We start from the raw sequence: 21,546 nt of genomic DNA, 5'->3' as shown, positions 1-21,546 counted from the left end.
GCAGCTCAGCCCTGGGGTGATCTCCTTGCCCTTGCCTGTGGCACGGAGGCAAATCCCATCCTGTCTTTGTCCTTCCTCCCCCAGAGCAGGAGCTGAGCATGGAGAGCAGGGAGGACAAATGCCTGCGGCAGAACCTGGTGGCAGAGGCCGTTTTGAGCGGCTCCACGGTGCAGGAAGCCAACGGGGAGGAAAAGCCCCGGAGATGCCGCACGAGGAGGGGCTGCAAACGCAGCCAGCGGGGATCTGAGGGGGAAAGAGCCAGCCTGGGCCGGGAAGGCGGCCGGAGGTGGAGCCAGAGCTTGGGGCTGGTGCTCCATGAGCAGCTCCATGATGGGGAGAAGCCCCACACGTGCGTGGAGTGTGGGAAGAGCTTCAGCCGGAGATCCCACCTGCTTGTGCACCAGAGGATGCACACTGGGGAGAAGCCCTACGAGTGTGGGGAGTGTGGGAAGAGCTTCAACCAGAGCTCCCACCTGATCCGGCACCTGAGGACCCATACTGGAGAAAGGCCGTACAAGTGTTCCGAGTGTGGAATGTGCTTCAGCCAGAGGTCCAGACTGATGAAGCACCACATAACCCACACTTGGGAGAGACCCTGTGAGTGTTCCAAGTGTGGGAAGAGGTTTAAGACCAGCACCCATCTCCTCCGGCACTATCAGAGTCACACGGAGGAGAGGCCTTTCCAATGCCCCGACTGCGGGAAGGGATTCAAGCACAACTCCCACCTCATCACCCACCGGCGCATCCACACTGGGGAGAGGCCCTACGAGTGTCCCCAGTGTGGGAAGAGCTTCTCCAGCAGCTCTCACTTGACCCAACACCAACGGAGGCACCACTAAGGGAAGCCCTTTGAGTGCCCCGAGTGCGGGCAGAGCTTCGTGCGCTGCTCCAGCTCCATCCCCCACTGGAGGAGGCACTTTGGGCACAGCCCTGGTCACTCACATTCCCTGTGATCCATGTTTAGAACACACCTGGCTGCTTTGCCTTTTGGTTTGGCCTTAATTTTCTCTCTGCTTCACCTTCATCCTTTAAAAACACCCAAAACTGGATTAAATGAAGGAAATTGATGGAATATATCTGAAGTTCCATAATTTCTCAGTTGTTTTAGAGGGTATTTAGAATCTGGGGATGCGTTCTGTGTGGAGTGCTGCTGTTGCTAAGAGGCAGGAATTTGATCTCACCCCTCTTGTGTTTCTCAGAACTCCTCCCCTGACCCAAACCCCAACTCCACCTGTGGGATACCCTGTCGCAGACATTTTTTCACAGAAATCCTTTCTTTCAGATTTCTGCGTCTTCTGGAAGGCAGAGGCCTCAGAAGAGAATGTAAACAATTGTTATCAGCTGCTGTGGAATGCAATAGGATACACCTGATTGGTCTCATGTTATAAACAAGCACATGTTTATAATTGGAGGCCAATCACAGGAACAAGCTGGGGACCGAGTCCCTGGACACAACTTTGTTATAGATTCTTTCTTTCTATTCTTAGCCTAGCAGCAGGTCTGCAACTGCTCTCTTTGTTCTATTTAGTATAGTTATAATGTATTATATATCCTATATCAATAAATCCAGCCTTCTGGTCAAGAAACAAGATTCACCGTCTCTCTCTCACCATGGCGGCCCACTCAGGACGCTGTGATAATACCCTATAAAAACTCCACGGCTCTGCCTTTACCTTGTCTTTGGGGGGTAAGAAATGGATTCCCAGAGGATCAGCCCTTTTCCTACTGGATTCCTAAAATTTCAGCTTTTCCCACTGGATTCCCAGAGGATAAATCTTCTCCCACTGGATTCCCAAAGGATCAGCCCTTTCCCAGTGGATTCTCAAAATTTAAGCTTTTCCCACTGGATTCCCAAAGAATCAACCTTTTTTCCAGTGTATTTCCAGACGATAAATCTTTTCCCACTGGATTCCCAGAGGATCAGTCGTTTTCTCACTGGATTCCAAAGGATCAGCCTCATTCTCTACTGGATTCCTAGAGGATCAAGCTTTTCCCACTGGATTCCCAAAGGATCAACCTTTTTTTCCAATGGATTCCCAGATGATCAACCATTTCCCATTGGATTCCTAGAGGATAAATCTTTTCCCACTGGATTCCAAGAGGATCAACCTTTTTCATGGATTCCCAGAGTATTCTGACTCTGTGTGGTGATTTGACGGGAAATAGGTTTTCTAGGATGTTGTGGTCAAACCAATGGGTGCTCAGATTTTAATATTGGCACCTGGTTTGGCCCCTGGGACATTAGATCTGCCTCCGAGAACACAAGGGTTTAAAGCAGAGCTCTCCCCTGGGAGGCTCTCTTTGGATTTCTGGTGGGAAAAGGGTTTGGATCTCTTCCCCCGTCTGTGAGGTGGCCGGGCCTGGGACAGAGATGGGAGGTAGGCCCGGCCCAAGGGTGGAAGAATGGAAGAAGTACCGAGAGGTATTTCCTGCCCCCCCCCCCCCCCCCCCTCAGAGGGACAAGGGGGAGAGAGAGACAGAGAGAGCCGTGCCAGGGACTGTTACCTTGAAATTTGATATCAGGTGTTGCCAGCACAGACTGCCCGAGTGTCTGGCTGCTTGCAGGAGCTTTTAACCCCTTTGTGGACAATGAAAACATTGCAGAGCATTGACCTTTCCTGGAGGGGAGATGGAATGGAGGATGAAGAGGGAACTGAGCAAGTGTTGAAGGTCTGAGCAAGGGAGAGATATGAAAAGAATAGAGAAGAACTCGGGTGGAAGAGATGATGGAGTGGCTGCTTTGCTGGACTCTTTTTGTATAGCCATGGACAGAACCATGTTTCCTTGTGATATAGAGACTGTATCCAGGGGGGACAATGCCCTGGAATCAAGAGGGTTCAGTGTTGGTGGCCCTCGGCCCCAGGGGGAATAATTTGGGAGGGGCAGGTGTCCTGAAGGAGAGACTGTGCCCTTTTTGGAATGGGACAAGGCATCCTTAAAAGATGACCCTGGAAGCAGCTCTGGTCCATGTTCAGTGGTGAGAGCACTGGACATGAATGGAAGAGGTCACCATGGCGCAAGAAGGACTCCTCTCCTCTTGATGAACTGAAGATTGATTGTTTGAAGGGTGGTGCCGGACCAAGAGTTGGTGATTTGAGGAATGTATTGTATTGTATTGGAGAGTTGGTGGGGAGGAGGGGGAGATGTATTTGTGAAATTTTCATTTTCCTTGTGTGTTTCTCTTTTTTTCCCTTGTAGTTTAGTTAATAAATTCTTCTTTATTTCTAAGTGGGAGCCTGCTTTGCTTATTCCTGGTCACATCTCACAGTAGAAACTAGGGAGAGGGTATTTTCATGGGGGCACTGGCATTATGCCAGTGTCAAACCATGACACTCTGTCACTGTTGTTTTTGTTTGTGCTACTGCATTTGTATTTTTAATTTTTCCTAATAAAGAGCTGTTATTTCTACTCCCATATCTTTGCCTGAGAGCTCCTCAATTTCAAAATTAATTATTATTTTTAAAGTTGTTTATTGTTATTATTATTACTACTACTTCTAATCATCATCATCATCAAAGGGAGGGGGTTTACATTTTCCATTTCAGTGGAGGCTCCTGAAATGGGGAGACACTGCCAAGGATGGGCCATGTAAAATAGTTCCTAAAATATGTAAATTAGTTTATGGATATGTGTGAGGGTCTATGAATATGCAACATGTTTATGTAATTAAAACCAGATTAATTAAAGAGTGTCCCAAAAAATAAATGGGGGGTCTTGGTGGCCATAACAACCTTCGCCCAATGGTCTTTGTCTCCCATTACATCAGCCTGTTGCATATTCCTAGACTTTTTGCATATCCATAAAGTACTTTAAATATTCCAGGAACAAAATTGGCTTCATCCTGTTTGGGGGTCCCATCCCCCTCCCAGCTTAATTTTGGTCTCCCACCCCCCTCTTTTCCCCACTCTCCCCTTTCCGATCGTTCCCCCAGTCCCCTCCCCCATGTTTGGTTTTAGGGGCTTCAGGCCCCTCCTTCTCCGTTTTGGGGTCCCGACCCCGTTTTGGATTAATTTGGAGTCCCCAGCCCATCCCCAGGGTCACCTTCCCCTCTCCCCAAATCCGCTCCTGGCAACTGATGAGTCATCAGCGAGACACTCTCTGATTGGCTGGAAATTACCCCGCGTGATCTCTGAGTATTTACCGCAGTGTTTACCAAGTTGCCTTGGTGTGTGCCCGGCAAGTGATGAGTCAGAGTCGGGCCGGGCGCTGATTGGCTGAAAGTCGCTGATCGGGGCCAGTGCTCTGAGTTTGTGCCCAGCAAGTGGATCGTCATCAGTGCCGCGCGTTCTGATTGGTGGGGGTCTGTTTTGGGGTGAAGATTGGAGGAACTGGGCTTTATTTGGGTTTCTTTGGGGTTATTTATGGACTATTTAGGGTTTGTCTTGGGTTTTACTTGGTTTATTTCTGTTTATTTGGGGTTATTTGGAATTATTTGGGTGTATTTAGAAGTATTTGTGTTTGTTTGAGATTATTTGGGTTTATGTGGGTTTATTTGGAATCATGTTGGGTTCTTGGGGTTTATGTTGGTGTATATGGGGTTTTGTTAGGTGTACTTGAAATGATTTGGGGATTTTTGGGTTTAGGTTGACTTTTTTGTTTGTTTTTTTTGGGATTATCTTGATTTGTGTGGGGGTTTTTGGGGTTCTTTGGGGTTTATTTCGAGTATTTGGGGGTTATTTGGGTTATTTTGGGGCACATGGGTTCAAAAAATCTGGGAATATGTCTGCTGCAAAAAACGGGAATTTTTCCTTAAAAATCCAAGAGTTTTTCCCCAAAAAACTGGGTATATTCCCTAAAAAATGCTGGGCATTTCCCAGCCAATAGCGACGTGCCCCGCTCCAAACCATCCAATCACCACGCTTCATCTCCCAAATTAACGAATCACAGAGCACCCCCACCCCAAACCAACCAATCACTGCACGCCTCCCCTAAGCTACTCTCACCTCTCTTGAGCTGAACCAACCAATCACCGGGTGTCTCCCCTGTGCAACTCCCGCCTTCTTTGCCTCTATCCAACCAATCACCACACGCCTCCCCTTGGCAAAGCCCGCCTCCCCCGCCCATCTACTGTCAATCACCGTGCCCTCAACGAAAGCAACCAAACACCGGCCAACTCCCCTCAGCAACTCCCGCCCTCCCCGCGCCGCTCCAGCCAATCAGAGCTGAGCTGGAAGCAGCACCCCCTGACCCCGGGGCCGGGCATGGAGCGGGCGCCCCCTCCCCCCCCGCCCCCCGGGACCCCCTCAGGGACCCCCGGGAGCCGCCCCGGGCTCGGGCGGGTCCTGCGGGAGGCGCTGGAGAGAGCGGGGGAGGCGCTGGGCGAGGGCGGGGGGCTCCGGGAGCTGCTGAGGAGGCGCAGGGACAGGTGAGGGGTCCTGGAGGGGTCGTGAGGGGAATTTGGGGAGGGGTCTTGAGGATGTTTGGGGGGGAGTTGGGGAGGGTGTGGGGGGAACTTGAGGGGGTTTTAGTGGGGTCTGGGGGGGCTATGGGGGTAATTTGGGGTCCTCGGGGGGTGTCACGATCCGTTCTCATGGACGGGTTTCGTGATGGTTCATGGATTTGATCTCAGGGTGCAAAAAGAACCAACAAGGTACAAAGGGGTTTGCAATGATAATGGAAACAAATGCACCTTTATTGAATGACCACACCAAAATGCAATAGAGGGATTAAGGGAGAGAAAAAGAGAGAGGAAGAGAGAGACAAAAGAGGGAGAGAGAGAAAGAGGAGGATAGAGCTACCAAACATAGAGACAAAGTCCTTTGGTCCAGTCCAGTCGAGGATCCGCCTGTTACGTCGGTGACATCTCGAATTCTCTCACTAACTCAGAGGTTTTTATTATGATAACTCTATCGGATATTGCGAGGGGGGGATACAGATACAATAAGGAATAGATGTAACAGGTAGTCCATGCTCTCAGCAGTAAACGAGAGCCATTGTCTTCTTGGTCCGGCAGTAACATCCTGCAGGCAAACATCTCGCTTTGGTCAGCTTGCCTCCCCCACACACCTGCCCCGGGCTGGGGGTTTCAGTCCCAGTCCTTGGAAGGAGCAGAGGGGCCTTTTCACATGGGGGTTCCATGTCTCGGTCCTTGATGGAGAGGCTCCTTCCATCTCAGTCTGTCTGTCACGGTGGTTGTAAAACAGGTGAGGGTCTTCTGTGGGGGGACCACCTGAAACTCAGGAGAAGTCCAGCCAGGCCGAGAGGTGGGACAGCTTCCAAGGCTGTTGTTGCAAAAAGGGCACGGTGCCCCTTCTTCTTCTCATTGGGCTCAGTGTAGCATACAGCAAACAACACCTGTGAGAACAATGGCTTAGCACTGTGCTCTCAGGTCTCGGGGCCATTGGCATGTGTAACTTTCTCCTACAAAGCCAGAGATTTTCAGACAGGGGGGACTTCTCTTCATCGGTCCCCAAATGAAGATCATGAGGCAGATGAGGGAAAATTCGGACAGACTCTCACAAGGACCAATTTCAAGTCTTTATTGTTTCTTTTGACTATAGTCCATTCACTTGCCTCAGCTGGACGTTGTACTTGTGAAAAACGCCAATCGCTTGGTTTTAGAATTTTAAAAGTTTAATAGTAACAAAGTGGTCATAAAAATAGTAATATAATTAGAGTAATAAAAATTCCAATAACTGAGATTTAGGACGATACAAGGCAATAAGAACAAAGAGTTACTGATGCCCCGGGTACCTTTTTCTGGGCAAAATAAGCCCAAACAAGGACACACATGTAAAGAGGTTAACCTTTAAAAGCAATAGCCTATTGCATATTCATACATCTCATGCATGATTCATAAATTCTATTCAAACAAAGGATTCTGTCTGGTCAGTGTCAACTACTTCCTTTGAATGCTAATGGACTCTTCAGAGCCAAGTAAGGCGGAAAAAAGTTTCTTCTGATAATGGAGCAATAAATTCTTTTTTCTGAAAGATTTATCTGTCCTGTGGCTGCTTTCTGGTGTGAATACCTCATTCACTACTTTAAAAAATATCCTGCTGTTGAAGATTGCAATGCAAGATGTTTTCAATTACCATCTGTATGGCAGATTATCTTTTGTCAAGTGGGCACTTTGCCTTGTCTCTCTCTTTGAGGGACCACATTCACATCTCCCTTGGGAGGGGACATCTGCTGATAACAGACGATTGAATGTCACTGCATGACTGATAAGAACTAAAACATCCCATTGTGAGATGCTCTGCCCAGAAAGAGGAGCCAAGCATTCCTACCCAGATAAAATCCAGAAATTTTTGAGACACTAGCATGTCTTTGTCCACTGGATTCCCCAGAGGAACAGCAGCTGCCTCTTCTTCCACTGGATCTTCAGGGGAAGAACACATCCTTCTCTACAGGACCCCCTTGCTCTAACAGAACCACACCTGACCCTCCAGGAGGACTGCAGCCACATTTCCAATTGGACTGCTACCAACACTCCACAGGGTGTCAGGTTGGGTTCTGACTCTGTCGGTGTTGTTCTAGTGTACTGCATTGTTTCTTTTATTCTTTTTTTTTTTCTTTTCCCTATTAAAGAACTGTTATTTCCTGCTCCCATATTTTTGCCTGAGAGCCTCTTAATTTAAAATTTATAGCAATTCGGAGGGGTGGGTGGGTTTACATTGTCTATTTCAGGGGAGGCCCCTGCCTTCCTTATTGGACTCCTGTCTTTCCAAACCAAGACCCTTGGTATCCGTCAGAAGGCAGAGGCAGTTGTCCCTTCCTGGAATGATTTTTGCTCAGAAGTGATTATCTGCAGCACAAACCCACCATCCGCTATTGACTTTCACAGGACAATGACATTCCTACAGAGATGCTGTCAAGTTGCCCTGTGTGCTTCTGGCTGTTTTTCTTGCTCTCTGGATGAAAACATCAGCCCAGCGTCTGATGGCCGATGCTGCGGGTGCTGCCCGTCTGGCTGTGGCCAGCAGCTCGTGCCCAAACACAAGTGGGCGCTTTCTGGGCAAGGGGATGGACTGGCACAAGCAGCCATTTTCCCTGGTGTCAGGCTTTGATGCTGGCACAATGCCACTGCCCCCATGAGAATACATTCTCCCTGGTGTCTGCTGTGAGATGTGACCAGGAATAGAGCGAAGCAGGCTCCAGCTTCGGAATACAAAGAAAAAAAGTCTTTCTTAACTTACAATATATAAAAGAAACACACTGAAATAATGAAAACATTCCAAACTTTCCTCCTCCCCCCAACCAAATTCCCAATACATCACAGTAAGGCAAAACCTTGGACTCGCAATTCACTTGCCACCCCTCAGGTCACCAACTGTCAGTCCATCACCACCCCTCAGATAATCAACTCTCAGTTCATCAGGGAGAGAGGAGTCCCTCTTGTGCCACAGGCTTCCCCAGGAAACACAGTTGAGACCTCTTGTGTTTCCATGTCACACATGGCACCGCCCGGGGATCATTTCCCATGGTGACATCTTCCTTCCATGCCCAGTGCTCTCACCACTGCACATGGACCAGAGCTGCTTCTGGGGTTCCCCTTTTAAGGATGCTTTGCCCAGTTCCAAAAATGAGCACTGTCTCTCACTTTTGGGACACCTGTCCCTCCCAAATTCCCCCCCTGGGGCCGAGGGGTCTCAAGAACAAAGATCTTCTTCCTCACTGAAGGCAGAGGGCACCACCACCCTCCTCATCCATCTCTGTTCATGCCGCTCCTTCACATCACATCACTGCACTCTCTTGGCTCCGAGCCATTGCCTCCCCCTAAATGTAGTCTCTGTGTCACAGGAAAAATGGTTCTGTCCATGGCTATACAAGAAAAGTCCAGCCAAAGGACACTCCATCATCTCTTCCCGCCTAGGATTCTTCTCAGCTTCTTCTGACATCTCTCACTTGCACGGGCTTTCATCACACTTGCCCATTTTCTCCTATTTCATCCCTATCTTCTCATTCAACTCCAGGAGAATCAGCATTTCTAAGGTTTCCATCATCCAAGAAAAGCGTTAAAATCTCGGGCTCTGCCTGCCCAGAACTCCCACGCTGGCCCTGCCGGGCACCTTCTCTCTGCACCCCTTCTCCTTCTCGGCTGTGCTGCCAGCACAAGATAGCAAATTTCAAGGTGGCACAGGCACAGACACCGGCTCTCTCTCTCTCTCTGGGGGCGCTGCCCGATGCCTCTCAGTGCTCCTCCACCCTTCCATCGTGCAGGGGCCTTCACCTCCCTTCTCTGTCCAAGGCCCGGCTCCCCTCACCCGGCCGCATGGCTTCCCCTCCCGCACCCAGCCCGCAGCCGGGCAGGGCAGCTCTGAACCTTTCACCCACCGGAACCAAGAGAGCTTCCCCTGGGAGTTCTCTGCTTTTAACCCCCTGTGCTCTCAGAGGTGAATCCATGTCCTCAGGGGCCACACCAGGTGCCAGTATTTAAATCTGAACACTGACTGGTTTGACCACAGCATCCCAAAAAACTCACTTCCTTTTCAAACCAGGACAGCGGGACCAAGGGTTCTGAACAGAAAATCCTGAACGAGCTCAGTAACCCAAAAAATGGGCTTAAATGTGAAATGAGCGGCTCTCATTGGCTGGTCCACCACAGCCCGCGCCTCTCCATCCCCGCCTCACCTGCCCAGCGCCCCAAGGTTCCCCCTACCCAAAAAAACCCCCAGCCCGGGGCTGCAGCGTCCCGGAAAGGCCTCAGCGCAGGCAGGAGGCGCTACAGCCAATGAGAGCTCGGGGCGTTGGATTGCCTCATCGGTTGCCGGGCAGAGCCCGTGGCCGGTCGCTGCCCAGAAGCGGCGGCAGCCAATGAGAGCGCGCTGCGCTGCCGAGCCCGCCCTGCTCCGGACTGGCGCTCCCAGCGCGGCGCGGCTGCTTTGGGGCTGCTGCTCCCTGCCCGGCCCCGGCCATGGGGCGAGGGGCGGCAGCTGGGGCCCTACTGGTGGCACTGGTGGTGCTGGGAGCCCCTCCGGCTGAGGGCGCGGAGCTCTGGGGTGAGCGGGGGTGCGTGAGGCGCTGGGACAGTGGGGGAGAAGGGGGAAAAGGGGGCGAAGGGGGGAGCCCGGAATGGAGGGGGAGGAGAAGAGACCCCCCAAAGGGAGAGCGGGAGGGGCTGAGGGGTGGAGGGGGGGGAGGGAGGGGTGGGAGAGGGTGGGGAAGGGGGGAAAAGGGGAGGGGGGACCACAAAACTGAGCCCGAGGGGGCTGGAGATTGGGGGATTTGTGGGAAAATGTGGAAATGGGACCCCAAAAGTGATTTGGGAGCGGTCGGAGGTGGGAGGGGAGCGGATGTGAAAGAGGAAATGGGGGAAGGGCGGCAAAGAGGAAGCGGCAGCGCGGGCAGGAGGGTCCCATGGCGGCCGTGGGGTACAGGGGGTGCGGAGTGGGGATCCAGGGTGGCCCCCGGAGCGCTGGGGGCGTTCTGGGGGGACAACCCCGGATCTGTGTTCTGCACTCACAGGAGTGTTCCAGGAGATGAGAACGAGAGAGTGTCACTTCATTAATGGTACGGAGAAGGTGAGGTTCGTGAGGAGGTAGATCTACAATCGGATGCAGTACTTGATGTTCGACAGCGACGTGGGGGTGTTCGTGGGAGACACTCCCTATGGGGAGACACAGGCTCGGTGCTGCAACGGAATCCCGGAAATACTGGAGGATAATCGGGCTGCGGTTGACACGTTCTGCCGGGCCGGCTACGAGCTTGCTGCCTCGTTCCTCACGGGGCACCGAGGTGAGCGCGGGGCAGAGCGTGTCCCCTCGGGCCCTGCCCTGCCAATGACCCTGGAGCCCCTCAAAACGTCTCTGAGAATCAGCCCAGGGCCCTCAGCCCTCCTTCGGAACAACCCCGGGGCCTCCTGTCCCACCCAGTGACCCCCGCGGCTCTCCCAGTCCGTCCCAGTCCATCCCTGTGCCTGCCCGGCGTGTCCATCCCGGTTGTCCGTGTAGCCGGCTCCTTTCAGCCAATGAGAAGGCGTGTCTCTGGTGACTCATCGGTTGCCATGCAGAGTCCCTGGCGCTGAAATCCCGAGGGCCCCGCGCTGGACTCTGCCTCCCAGTGCCGCGCACTTCATTCCCAGTTAATTCCAGGGCCACCAAAATCCCTCCGAGTGCCATCCTAGTCGCTCTCAGTACTTCCAAAGTCCCTCCCTCCTCTTCTCAGCCTATTCCCAATCCATTCCAAATTAATTCCCGGTTCATTCTTCGTTCAAGCCCGGACGTCCAACATCCGTCCCAGCGTTCCCCACCCTGTGCCATCTCTCTCAGTGCCACCCCAATCGCTCCCAGTCCCTCCCTCGCCCATTCCCAGTCCCTCTCCAGCCAAACCCAGCCCTCTCCTCTCTCTCTCCCAGTGTCCCCCAGCGTATCCATCTCGCTGGTTCCTCCCTCGAGCTCCCAGCCCGGCCCCGGCCGCCTGCTCTGCTCCGTGATGGATTTCTACCCTGCTGCCATCCAGGTGAGGTGGTTCCAGGGCCAGCAGGAGCTCTCGGAGCACGTGGTGGCCACCGACGTGGTCCCCAACGGGGACTGGACCTACCAGCTGCTGGTGCTGCTGGAAACGCCGCCCCGGCGCGGGCTCAGCTACAGCTGCCAGGTGGAGCACGTCAGCCTGGAGCAGCCCCTGAGGCGGCACTGGGGTACGGGGGAGCCCCTGGGGGCGCTGGCAGAGCCGCTGGGCTGTGCTGGGAGCCACTGGGAGGGAGCTGGAGAGAGCCGGGCTGGAAGTGGGAGAGGGGCTGGGCAAGGGCTGGGAAGGGGTTTGGGGGATGCTGGGGAGGGTGGGATGGGGTTGAGCGGGTCCTGGTGGGCACTGGGAGGGAGCTTGGGGGTGCTGGGTGTGACTGGGAGGGAGTTTGGGGGTGCTGGGTCTGACTGGGAGGGAGTTTGGGGGTGCTGGGTGTACCTGGGAGGGATCGCAGTGAGCCCCGAGGGGCTGGAAGGAGATCGGCGATGGCAAAGCGGGGCTCGCCATGAGCTCGGTTGTGCTGGACACAGCCTGGGAGGGCTCTGGCTGAGTCCTGCTGGGGCTGCCAAGGGACTGCGAGAGGCTTTGGGTGTCCTGGGGCGCTGGGGGCAACTGGGAGGGGGCTGTGGGATGCTGAGAGGGACGGGAGGGGCTTTGGTTGCTCCTGGCCAGGACAAAAAGGGATCGGGGGGAGGTTTCAGGGGGTCCTGGCTGGGCTGGGGGCCACAGACAGGGCGCTGGGAGGGGCTCGGGGTGTCGGTGAGAGGTTTTGGGGGTGCTGAGCCCTGCGGACCCCCCAGAGATGCCGCCGGACGCCGCCGGCAGCAAGATGCTGACGGGCATCGGGGGCTTCGTCTTGGGCTTGGTCTTCCTGGCGCTGGGGCTCGGCTTCTGCCTGCGCAAGAAGGTCAGGGCGGGTGCCGGGGGCGGCGTCCCCGCCGTGGCGGAGCGTGTGCGCTCCCGCCGGGGCCCCCAGCCCGGTGTCACCCCCTTTTCTGTGCCCACAGAGCTCCTGAGCCGGCGGCGGCCGCAGCCCCTCCCCGTGGGCTCGGGCCCGGCCGGGACCCCCCGCTCCGTCCGCTGATTTTGGGGGGGTCCCGTGTCCCCCCCAGCCCCGCTGGCGCTCTGCCCCCGCCCAGTGCCTGCTCCCAGTGCTCCCAGTAAATCTTCCCAATTGGGCCTGGGGCCGTTTATTGGGGGGCGATGGGGAGGAGTTTGGGGGGGCGATGGGACGGATTTGGACAAAGGGAGGGGGACAAAGGGTGGGGGCTGGGCCCGGGGGGAGCGGGAGGAGGAGGAGGAAGACCACCAGCAGCAGCAGGAGCACCAGAACCGCGCAGTTTCCCTGCCCCCCCGGAGCTGCAGCCCCCCCCCCCCAGCCCCGTCAGCATCGCCCCCTCCCCACATCCCACAGTGAGCAGGGAGTGGGAGCTCAGCCCTTGTTAAGGATCTCTGAATAATATTTTAAAATAATTTAGTATGATTTTCAATTTTTTCTAACTATTTAAAATATAACGGAATGTTTTTAAAATTTAAATGTATGTTTTTAAAAATTTTAATAGTTGTTAGTAATTGTCCTGACCCCTCGTTAATAAAATTGTGTTTCTAAAGCGGAGTGGGCGTCATGGTTTGACGCTGGTGTAATGCCAGTGCCCCCATGAAAATCCATTGTCCCCAGTGTCCACTGTGAGATGTGACCAGAAATACAGCAAAGCATGCTACAGTTCAGGAATAAAAGAAAAAAAAAAAAAACAAACTATATTAACTTATAATATATAAAAGAAACACACAGAACTCAGAATGAAAACCTCCTAAAAACATTCCTCCTCCCGGTCCTGGTTTGAGAGGAAGTGAGTTTTTTGGGATGCTGTGGTCAAACCAGTCAGTGTTCAGATTTAAATACTGGCACCTGGTGTGGCCCCTGAGGACATGGATTCACCTCTGAGCACACAGGGGGTTAAAAGCAGAGAACTCCCAGGGGAAGCTCTCTTGGTTCCGGTGGGTGAAAGGTTCAGAGCTGCCCTGCCCGGCTGCGGGCTGGGTGCGGGAGGGGAAGCCATGCGGCCGGGTGAGGGGAGCCGGGCCTTGGACAGAGAAGGGAGGTGAAGGCCCCTGCACGATGGAAGGGTGGAGGAGCACTGAGAGGCATCGGGCAGCGCCCCCAGAGAGAGAGGGAGAGCCGGTGTGTGTGCCTGTGCCTCCTTGAAATTTGCTATCTTGTGCTGGCAGCACAGCCGAGAAGGAGAAGGGGTGCAGAGAGAAGGTGCCCGGCAGGGCCAGCGTGGGAGTTCTGGACAGGCAGAGCCCGAGATTTTAACGCTTTTCTTGGATGATGGAAACCTTACAAATGCTGATCCTCCTGGAGTTGAATGAGAAGAGATATAGGGATGAAATAGGAGAAAATGGGCAAGTGTGATGAAAGCCCGTGCAAGTGAAAGATGTCAGAAGAAGCTGAGAAGAATCCTAGGCGGGAAGAGATGATGGAGTGGCCTTTGGCTGGACTTTTCTTGTGCAGCCATGGACGGAACCATTTTTCCTGTGACACAGAGACTGCATTTAGGGGGAGGCAATGGCTCGGAGCCAAGAGAGTGCAGTGATGTGATGTGAAGGAGTGGCATGAACAGAGATGGATGAGGAGGGTGGTGGTGCCCTCTGCCTTCAGTGAGGAAGAAGATCTTTGTTCTTGAGACCCCTCGGCCCCAGGGGGGGAATTTGGGAGGGACAGGTGTCCCAAAAGTGAGAGACTGTGCTCATTTTTGGAACTGGGCAAAGCATCCTTAAAAGGGGAACCCCAGAAGCAGCTCTGGTCCATGTGCAGTGGTGAGAGCACTGGGCATGGAAGGAAGATGTCACCATGGGAAATGATCCCCGGGCAGTGCCATGTGTGACATGGAAACACAAGAGGTCTCAACTGTGTTTCCTGGGGAAGCCTGTGGCACAAGAGGGACTCCTCTCTCCCTGATGAACTGAGAGTTGATTATCTGAGGGGTGGTGATGGACTGACAGTTGGTGACCTGAGGGGTGGCAAGTGAATTGCGAGTCCAAGGTTTTGCCTTACTGTGATGTATTGGGAATTTGGTTGGGGGGAGGAGGAAAGTTTGGAATGTTTTCATTATTTCAGTGTGTTTCTTTTATATATTGTAAGTTAAGAAAGACTTTTTTTCTTTGTATTCCGAAGCTGGAGCCTGCTTCGCTCTATTCCTGGTCACATCTCACAGCAGACACCAGGGAGAATGTATTCTCATGGGGGCAGTGGCATTGTGCCAGCATCAAACCGTGATACCAGGGAAAATGGCTGCTTGTGCCAGTCCATCCCCTTGCCCAGAAAGCGCCCACTTGTGTTTGGGCACGAGCTGCTGGCCACAGCCAGACGGGCAGCACCCGCAGCATCGGCCATCAGACGCTGGGCTGATGTTTTCATCCAGAGAGCAAGAAAAACAGCCAGAAGCACACAAGGCAACTTGACAGCATCTCTGTAAGAATGGCATTGTCCTGTGAAAGTCAATAGTGGATGGTGGGTTTGTGCTGCAGATAATCACTTCTGAGCAAAAATCATTCCAGGAAGGGACAACAGCTTCTGCCTTCTGACAGATACCAAGTGTGGCCACCAATTGCTCCAAGTGCTCCTGCCGACAGCCACCTGCAGAGAAGATCACATAGACACCAAGGCACGTTGGCTTTGGCTGTCCTCTGGCAGAGATGTCCCCCGGGGCCACAGGTCTCTGTGGCAGGAGAGAGGCACGAGCATTGGCAGGCCTTGGGAAAGGCAAATCTCCTTTGGCAGGGACTCTTCCACAGCTGCTGCTGCCAGCGCTGCCCAGGGGACAGAGCAGCATTGGAGCTCTGGGCCACACGTCCCGTGTCTGTGTCACGCCCCTGCGAGTGTGCCGGCCACCCAGCGCCGGGACTGGTCCCAAAGAGGCCGTGGCAGGGCCTGTGGAAGGCCCCGGTGCCCTTCCTGCTCTGCTGCGCTGGCAGCCGTGGGGGCTCATTCTGCTGCCCTGAGCAGGCAGAGCAGAGGAGCAGCTGCTTCTTGTTTGGGCCCTTGCTAAAGTTCCTGCTGGGCTGTGTCTTCAACACTTGGGGCAAGGTCTTGCCTGCAAGCTGGGGCAGTTTGGGTGGGGTGGGGGTGTCCCCAGGGCACGTGGAGGTATGTCCTGGGGCTCTCTGTGACACAGTGCACCGTGGTCACCGTGGGATGGAAAGGGACAGAGTGTGCAAGGGTGACCCTTTGTGACACGGTGTGACGTAGGTGCTGGCAGCGCCACGGCCACGCCACAGTGCTCGGTGCACGCGACGGGACAGGACGGGACAGAGCAGTGCTGTGAGGAGCCCCCACACAGCCAGCTCATTCCTTGCTGACCCGGAGCTTTTCCGAGGCGTTCCCTGTGCAGGTGACCTCGAGGCCAGGCTGCGGGACTTCCTGTCCTGTAGCCTTCCCGAGGCTCCTCTGTTGCAGGTGCCTTCAAGGCACAACTGCAGCACTTGCTCATCTTCAGCCCTTCCGAGGCCTCTCTGCTTCAGCAAGCACTCCTAACTGCAAAGAGTGACATGGAGCAGAGACCCCCCAGCGTGCCCAAGCTGGCCTGGCTGGAGGAGGAAGAGGCTGGAGCTACCTCAGCACAGCAGCCTGAAGAACTGGAGCAGTTCCAGCTGCTGCAGGAGCGTGAGTGTCAGAGCTGGGCTGCAGGGCTGGTGCCTGTAGCCAGCTTGGCCCCATCGCATCCCATCCCATCCCATCCCATCCCATCCCATCCCATCCCATCCCATCCCATCCCATCCCATCCCTGTGGACATATCCATGGATAGGACAGAAGCTGGGCTGGAGCCCCTGGCAGCCGCGCTCCATCCCCCGGGGCATCCCGAGGCTCTCCCTGCCTGGGCAGCGCAGGGCTGGGCTGTGTTCTCTGGCCTCTCCCACAGCCCCTCAGCTCTGGCTGCGCTCGCTCTTTGCCAGATGCAGCCAAGGACGGGACACAAGAACAGGAAGCCGCCCGTGGCTGCTTGGGCAGAGCGGCGCAGGTACCTGCGGCCATCCCCACCTGGGCTGGGCCTCCTGGCACTGCTCAGCCAAGCACCAGGCTTGGAGCGCTCCATGGATTCTCCCTCTCTTGCTGCCCTTCTCTGCAGACCCTCTGTGAATTCATCACGTGCCTTTGGCAGGAAGAGACCACCGGTGTGGGCACGGGCGTCTTGGCCAACCTTCCGTTCCTCGATGCCGAGACCGGTACTGCCATGCTGGATTTGCTTGTGGAGAAGGGTGTCTCCAATCCAACGCAAGTAAGCAGCCTGGGCAAGGGCTCGATGGCCCCAGCAGTGGTGTGGCGCCTCCAGCCGGCTCTGCCGGGCTCCCTCGGCCTCTGAGACCCGGCCCAATGCGGTTGGAAGGGAAGCACTTCTCAGGGGAAGGTGCTGCTCTGGCAGCTCTGCGAGTCTCCCTGTGCCCTCTGCAGGTGCCCGCCATGGTGAGGTACATCCACCAGTGGCTCACGGCCAATGAGTCTGCTGGGCACAGGCTGGACAAGGCCCTTCTGGAGCTGGCCCAGGAACACCCCTGTGACGTGCTGATCACCCTCTTGAACTGGGCCCCATCGTGTGACAGGTAGGGCAGCCCCACGTGCCTTGAGGGCTTAGGCTTCACCGGCCCGTCACCCTGTAGGGCCTGTCCCTGCTGGCTGCCAGACAGGCGGGCAGTTCCAGGATCCTCTGGCTCCTCTGTTTTCCAGTGCTGCCATGTCAGCTCCTGAGCCTGGTGCCACGCTCCCTCCCTGCCCCTCCGGGCCTGTACCCACGTGGGCTGGCTGGCCGCTGCTGGCCAGGGGCAGTGGGCAGAGGCAGGGCTGAGGGCCAGCGCGGGGCCCTGCAGCTGCCCAGGCCACGGTGCTGTGGCTGAGCCTGCCCTGACACAGAGCCCTGACCCCACAGAGCTGCCGCCACCATGTGGGGAACCATCATGTCCTCGAGCAGGACTGCGGAGCCGGCGCTGCAGCTGCTCCTCCATGTGCTGAGCACCTGGCCAGTGCACAGCGTGTGCACTTCCGATGGGGATGACGCAGGAGTCTTTGCCCTGGCTGTGAGTTTCTGGTGCCGGCCTTTGCCAGCCCCCAGGCCGCCTCTCCAGCAGCCAGCTCTCTGTGCTCCCCCCAGCTGCATCTCCCTGCCACAGGCACTGGGCTGAATCCTGCCTTAGGGGCAGGGCTCAGGGGCACCAGGCCGGCTGCTCCCCCCGTGTCTCCCTCGACCTCTCCCTTGCACACTCGGGCCCTGCCACGTGGATGTCTTGGCCACTGAGCGTTGTCTCTGGCTGTTTTATTTCTTGCAGGCAACCGTGGCACTGTGGAAAATCTTCAATCTGGCCTGGCGCTCTCCTGTCGTGCTGGAGTATTTCCCCAGTCTCTTTCTGCATCTGCTCTTCCAAGCTTACATCATGCAGGAGATGCCAGAAGAGGTTGAGACCTTCTGGCAGGGATGCCAGGAGCAACACGGCCTCTCCGCCAACCCCAACAGGTGCTCCATGCCAGTCCTCCCAGTCTCCCCGTCCCTCCCATGCCCCAGGGCAGGAGCCGGGGCTCCCAGCGTGACCTGGCCTTTGCTCTGCACACAGCTTTGCGCTGCAGACCCTGAAGGCCCTGCTCTGCCAAATGCGCTATGAGCACGTGGTGCTGTCCATGGAACGCAAGCGTGCCTGGGACACGCTGCTCCGTGCCGACACCCACCACTGTGCAGTGGGTCTGCTGGCCAGGTGAGACCTCGTTCTCCCCACCGCCCCTCTCCTTTGTGCCCGCAACGCCCCACACAGTCCCCGTGCTCATGGGCGGCAGGGCCTTGTCACCAAGGGAGGGATGAGCAGACTGGAAAAGGCCAGCAGAGGAGGGTGCCCGGGGACAGCCGCCTCCCAAAGTGCCCCCGGGGAGCTCGGGAGCAGAGCAGAGCTCTGCCAGTCAGCCCTGGGAGAGGTTTGCCCGCCCAGCCCAGGAGCAATGGTGCCTTTTTCTCCCTGCCAGGGAGATGTGCCGTGTCTCCATCATCTGGTGCTGCAGCATGGCATCCTGCCTGTTTGAGCTGCTCAGCGAAGGCGTTTCAGACTGGGAACTGCCCGCCCTGGCCTTCCTGGTGGAGGTGAGCCCCATGGCCAGCGCTGCCTGGCTCAGCTGCCTCCCACCCCTCTGCCCTCTCGTAGCCGCAGCTGCCTGGGACGCTGCCTGTGCCCTGTGCTGCTGCCTTGGCTCGGCCCTGTGCACTTCTGAGCTCCTGCCAGCTGGGCACCTCTGTGCCTGCTCTGTGCCTTTCAGCTCCTGGATTGCCTGGACTTGAGCGAATGTGGTGAACAAGTCCTGGAGATCCTGACAAGGCACCTGCAGGGCCAGTCCAGGGAGATGCGTCGCGTGGCGCTCCGAGGCCTCGTGGTGCTCACCTCGATGGTGAGAAGGAGGCAGCAGCTGAAGCTGTGCTGGCAGCGTGGGGCTGGGGCAAGCAGCCCCTTGGGCTTAGCTGGGCTTTGACAGCTGTGGCAGCTGCTCCCAGCTCTCCAGGCTTGCTGTTCAGCTGCCTGAGTGCTTTGGGAAATGCCTTTGGCCTCTGAGCCCTGCAGCAGCAGCAGCAGCAGCATGGGGTTGCCCAGCCTTGTTTTGCACACAGGATCCAAGCATGTACAGCCTGACCGAAAGCCTTGTGAAGCTACTGTGGGATAGGGATGAAGACATCGTGGAGAAGACCCTCATTGTGCTCAGCCTCCTGATGCTGCAGAAAGACCTGGCAATAGCCAGCCCCATCGCCCTGCAGCTGGCTGAGGCGCTCTGGCACCTCTTTGACAATGTGAGGCTCTGTGTCCCCAGCCACGGGTACTTGGGTGCTGCCTTGGGCCTGGGCACAGGGGGGCCTGGAGCAGCAGATGTGGAGGGCTTTGGCTTCCTTTCCAACAGGACAACAGCCTTGTGCAGCTGCTCTCCATTCGCCTCTTCCAAGACGTGATCGCCTTTGTAGTGGCAAAGGGAGAAAAGCCCCTGAAGAAGCCTGTGAGCCAGAGCCTGCTCCCACTCTTCTTCCACTGCCACGATGAGAACCGGTGTGTGGCACAGGTGAGGCCTCCTGGGTGTCCCCAAGGAAGGGGGCTCAGCTGTCTCCCCACCCCCTGGCACCTGACGGGCTCAAGCCTCCTCCCAGCCCTGGCACAGAGATGCGGCTCCTGTACCCTGGGCTGCGGTGCCATCTCTGGCTCTTTGCTGCTCTGCAGGCCTCTCGGGAAACGCTGCTTTCTGCAGTGAGGTTCCTGAAGAGGAAGGATCTCAAGCAGCTGCTGCAGACGGATCAAATGTGAAGATTTGCAGAGTGCTTGGTAAGGACAGCCTGGAATGCCCAGCCCAATCCCGGGAGCAGCCGCCTGCCCACGGCGCCCAGTCTGTGGGGCTGGCAGATGTGCCCTCTGCCCAGTGCCGCACGCAGCGGCACCGGCCTGCGCCCCACACGCCGCTCCCTTCCCTGGGCTGTGCGGGCTCTGCTCCAGGCTCCTGTGGCCCCAAGGCCGGTGCCGATGGAGCCCCGAGCCAGCCGGGCTCTGCTGCGGGGCGGCACCGCGGCTCGCCGGGCCCTGTGCCCCGTGCCGAGCCCGGCGCCTGCGGCTGCTGGCCGGGCCTCGGGGCTCTGTGGGCAGGGGGAGCAGCGCCGGCCGTGGGGAGCGCCCGGCCCAGGGGCAGGGCCGCATCAACCCTTTCCCTCCGTGCCCTGCCGCTCTCTGCAGCTGGCAGAGGACAGGAGCCGAGTGGCCGAGCACCTGCGCCTGGCCCTGCCCTACCTGCGGAGCGCACAGGAGCCCCTGCGAGAGGCGGCCGTCAGGTTCATGGGTGAGCGCCAAGCCCGGCTCCCTCCCCGGCCCGCCCCATTGCCGCAGCTCGGCCCCGGCCCCGCCTGCTGTGCCGGCAGCAGGATCCGGGCGCGGGCATGGGCAGCCCCCGCTGGCCCGGGCATTGCTGCTGCCGCCCTCTGGCAGCCGTGCCCTGGGGCGGCAGCGTGCGCCAGGGGCCCGGGCTGAGCCCTGCCGGGCCAGCAGGGCGTGTGGCCTCAGGGCTGGCAGCGCCCGTGGGCGGCAGCTGTGGCTCTGAAGGCAGGACACGCTCTGTGTTCCCCAGGGATGGCCGGGCGCTACCTGACAGGGCAGCAGCCGCAGTTCCGCATCATCTGCAGCGGTGAGTGAGGCCCGCGGGCTCTCGGCGGGGGCTGCCGCTGGCAGCTGCGTTCCCTGGCCCGCCCGCCGACGGCTCCGCTCCCTGTGCGCCCCAAGGGCAGCGGGGCCACAGCGCAGACACCTTGCAGGGGCCTGCGGGGCATTCCTGGCCAGTAGCTGCCAGCTCGTCCTTCTTGGCTCCTGCTTCCTCCAGGCCGTGCCAGGAGCTGCGTGCCATGGACAAGGCTGGAGGCTCTGCCCAGCTCCCCGCAGATCCAGCCTCTGACTGTGCCTCTGTTTCTCTCTCTGCAGCCCTTCAGGACATGACGGATGACACCAGCCTTGCCATCTCATGCCTGGCGCTTCAAGCTCTGCACATCGTTTTAGCTGTACAGAGCGTTCCCTCCTCCCGGCTCCAGCGGATGCGAGACCAACTCCGCCGCCTCTGGAAGTCGCGGCCTTTCCTGTGTGCCCGTGGCTGAGTGTCCTGCCGCGGCGCTGTGCAGAACTGATCCGGGAGGCTGCGTCTGCTGGGGCCGCCTGAGCCCGCGGGGAACACCTCTCCTCTGCCAGCACTTCCTTTCCCTTCACCCACTCGAGGAACATTAAATTGCTCTTGTTGCATAGCCGGGTGTCCAGGAGCTTTCTCTTGGTGCACAGTGTCTTCAGGCCAATGGGGAAGAGGGGAAAGGCTGCTTGGTCTGCGCAATTTGCCCGAGCGTGCGGTGTGGAAGGGAAAGTGGCCAAACGCCCCTTGGCCTTTGGTGGTTCCTGCAGGAATGTTTTTGTTCCTGCATCAAGTTTTCTGGAGCTGGGGGAACAAGTGTGTTCCGTGTTGTGAGAGTCTGTCTGAAATATCCCTTATCTGCCTTACGATTGTCATGGAGAGAGACCACCAAAAAATTGAAACCCTCGTTTGCTGATCCGGTGGCCGGGAAAGTCATGTGCCTGAGGCCTGAAAGTGTTGCTAAGTTGCT

The 21,546-nt window shown here is 56.8% G+C and overlaps 1 pseudogene; it reads left to right on the top strand.

The window, feature by feature from the left end:
• The first annotated feature begins 407 nt into the window (after positions 1 to 407).
• The window catches only part of LOC128945471 (zinc finger protein 850-like), a 315,097-nt pseudogene continuing 293,958 nt past the window's right edge, over positions 408 to 21,546 (top strand).

This window comes from Melozone crissalis, unplaced genomic scaffold (assembly GCF_028551555.1).
Source record: "Melozone crissalis strain CALT ecotype California unplaced genomic scaffold, PUWL_Pcris_2 ptg000066l_1, whole genome shotgun sequence".
Classification (NCBI taxonomy): Eukaryota; Metazoa; Chordata; class Aves; order Passeriformes; family Passerellidae; genus Melozone; species Melozone crissalis.
The sequence above is the reverse complement of the archived record's forward strand: the minus strand, read 5'-3'. Positions and strand labels throughout refer to the sequence as shown.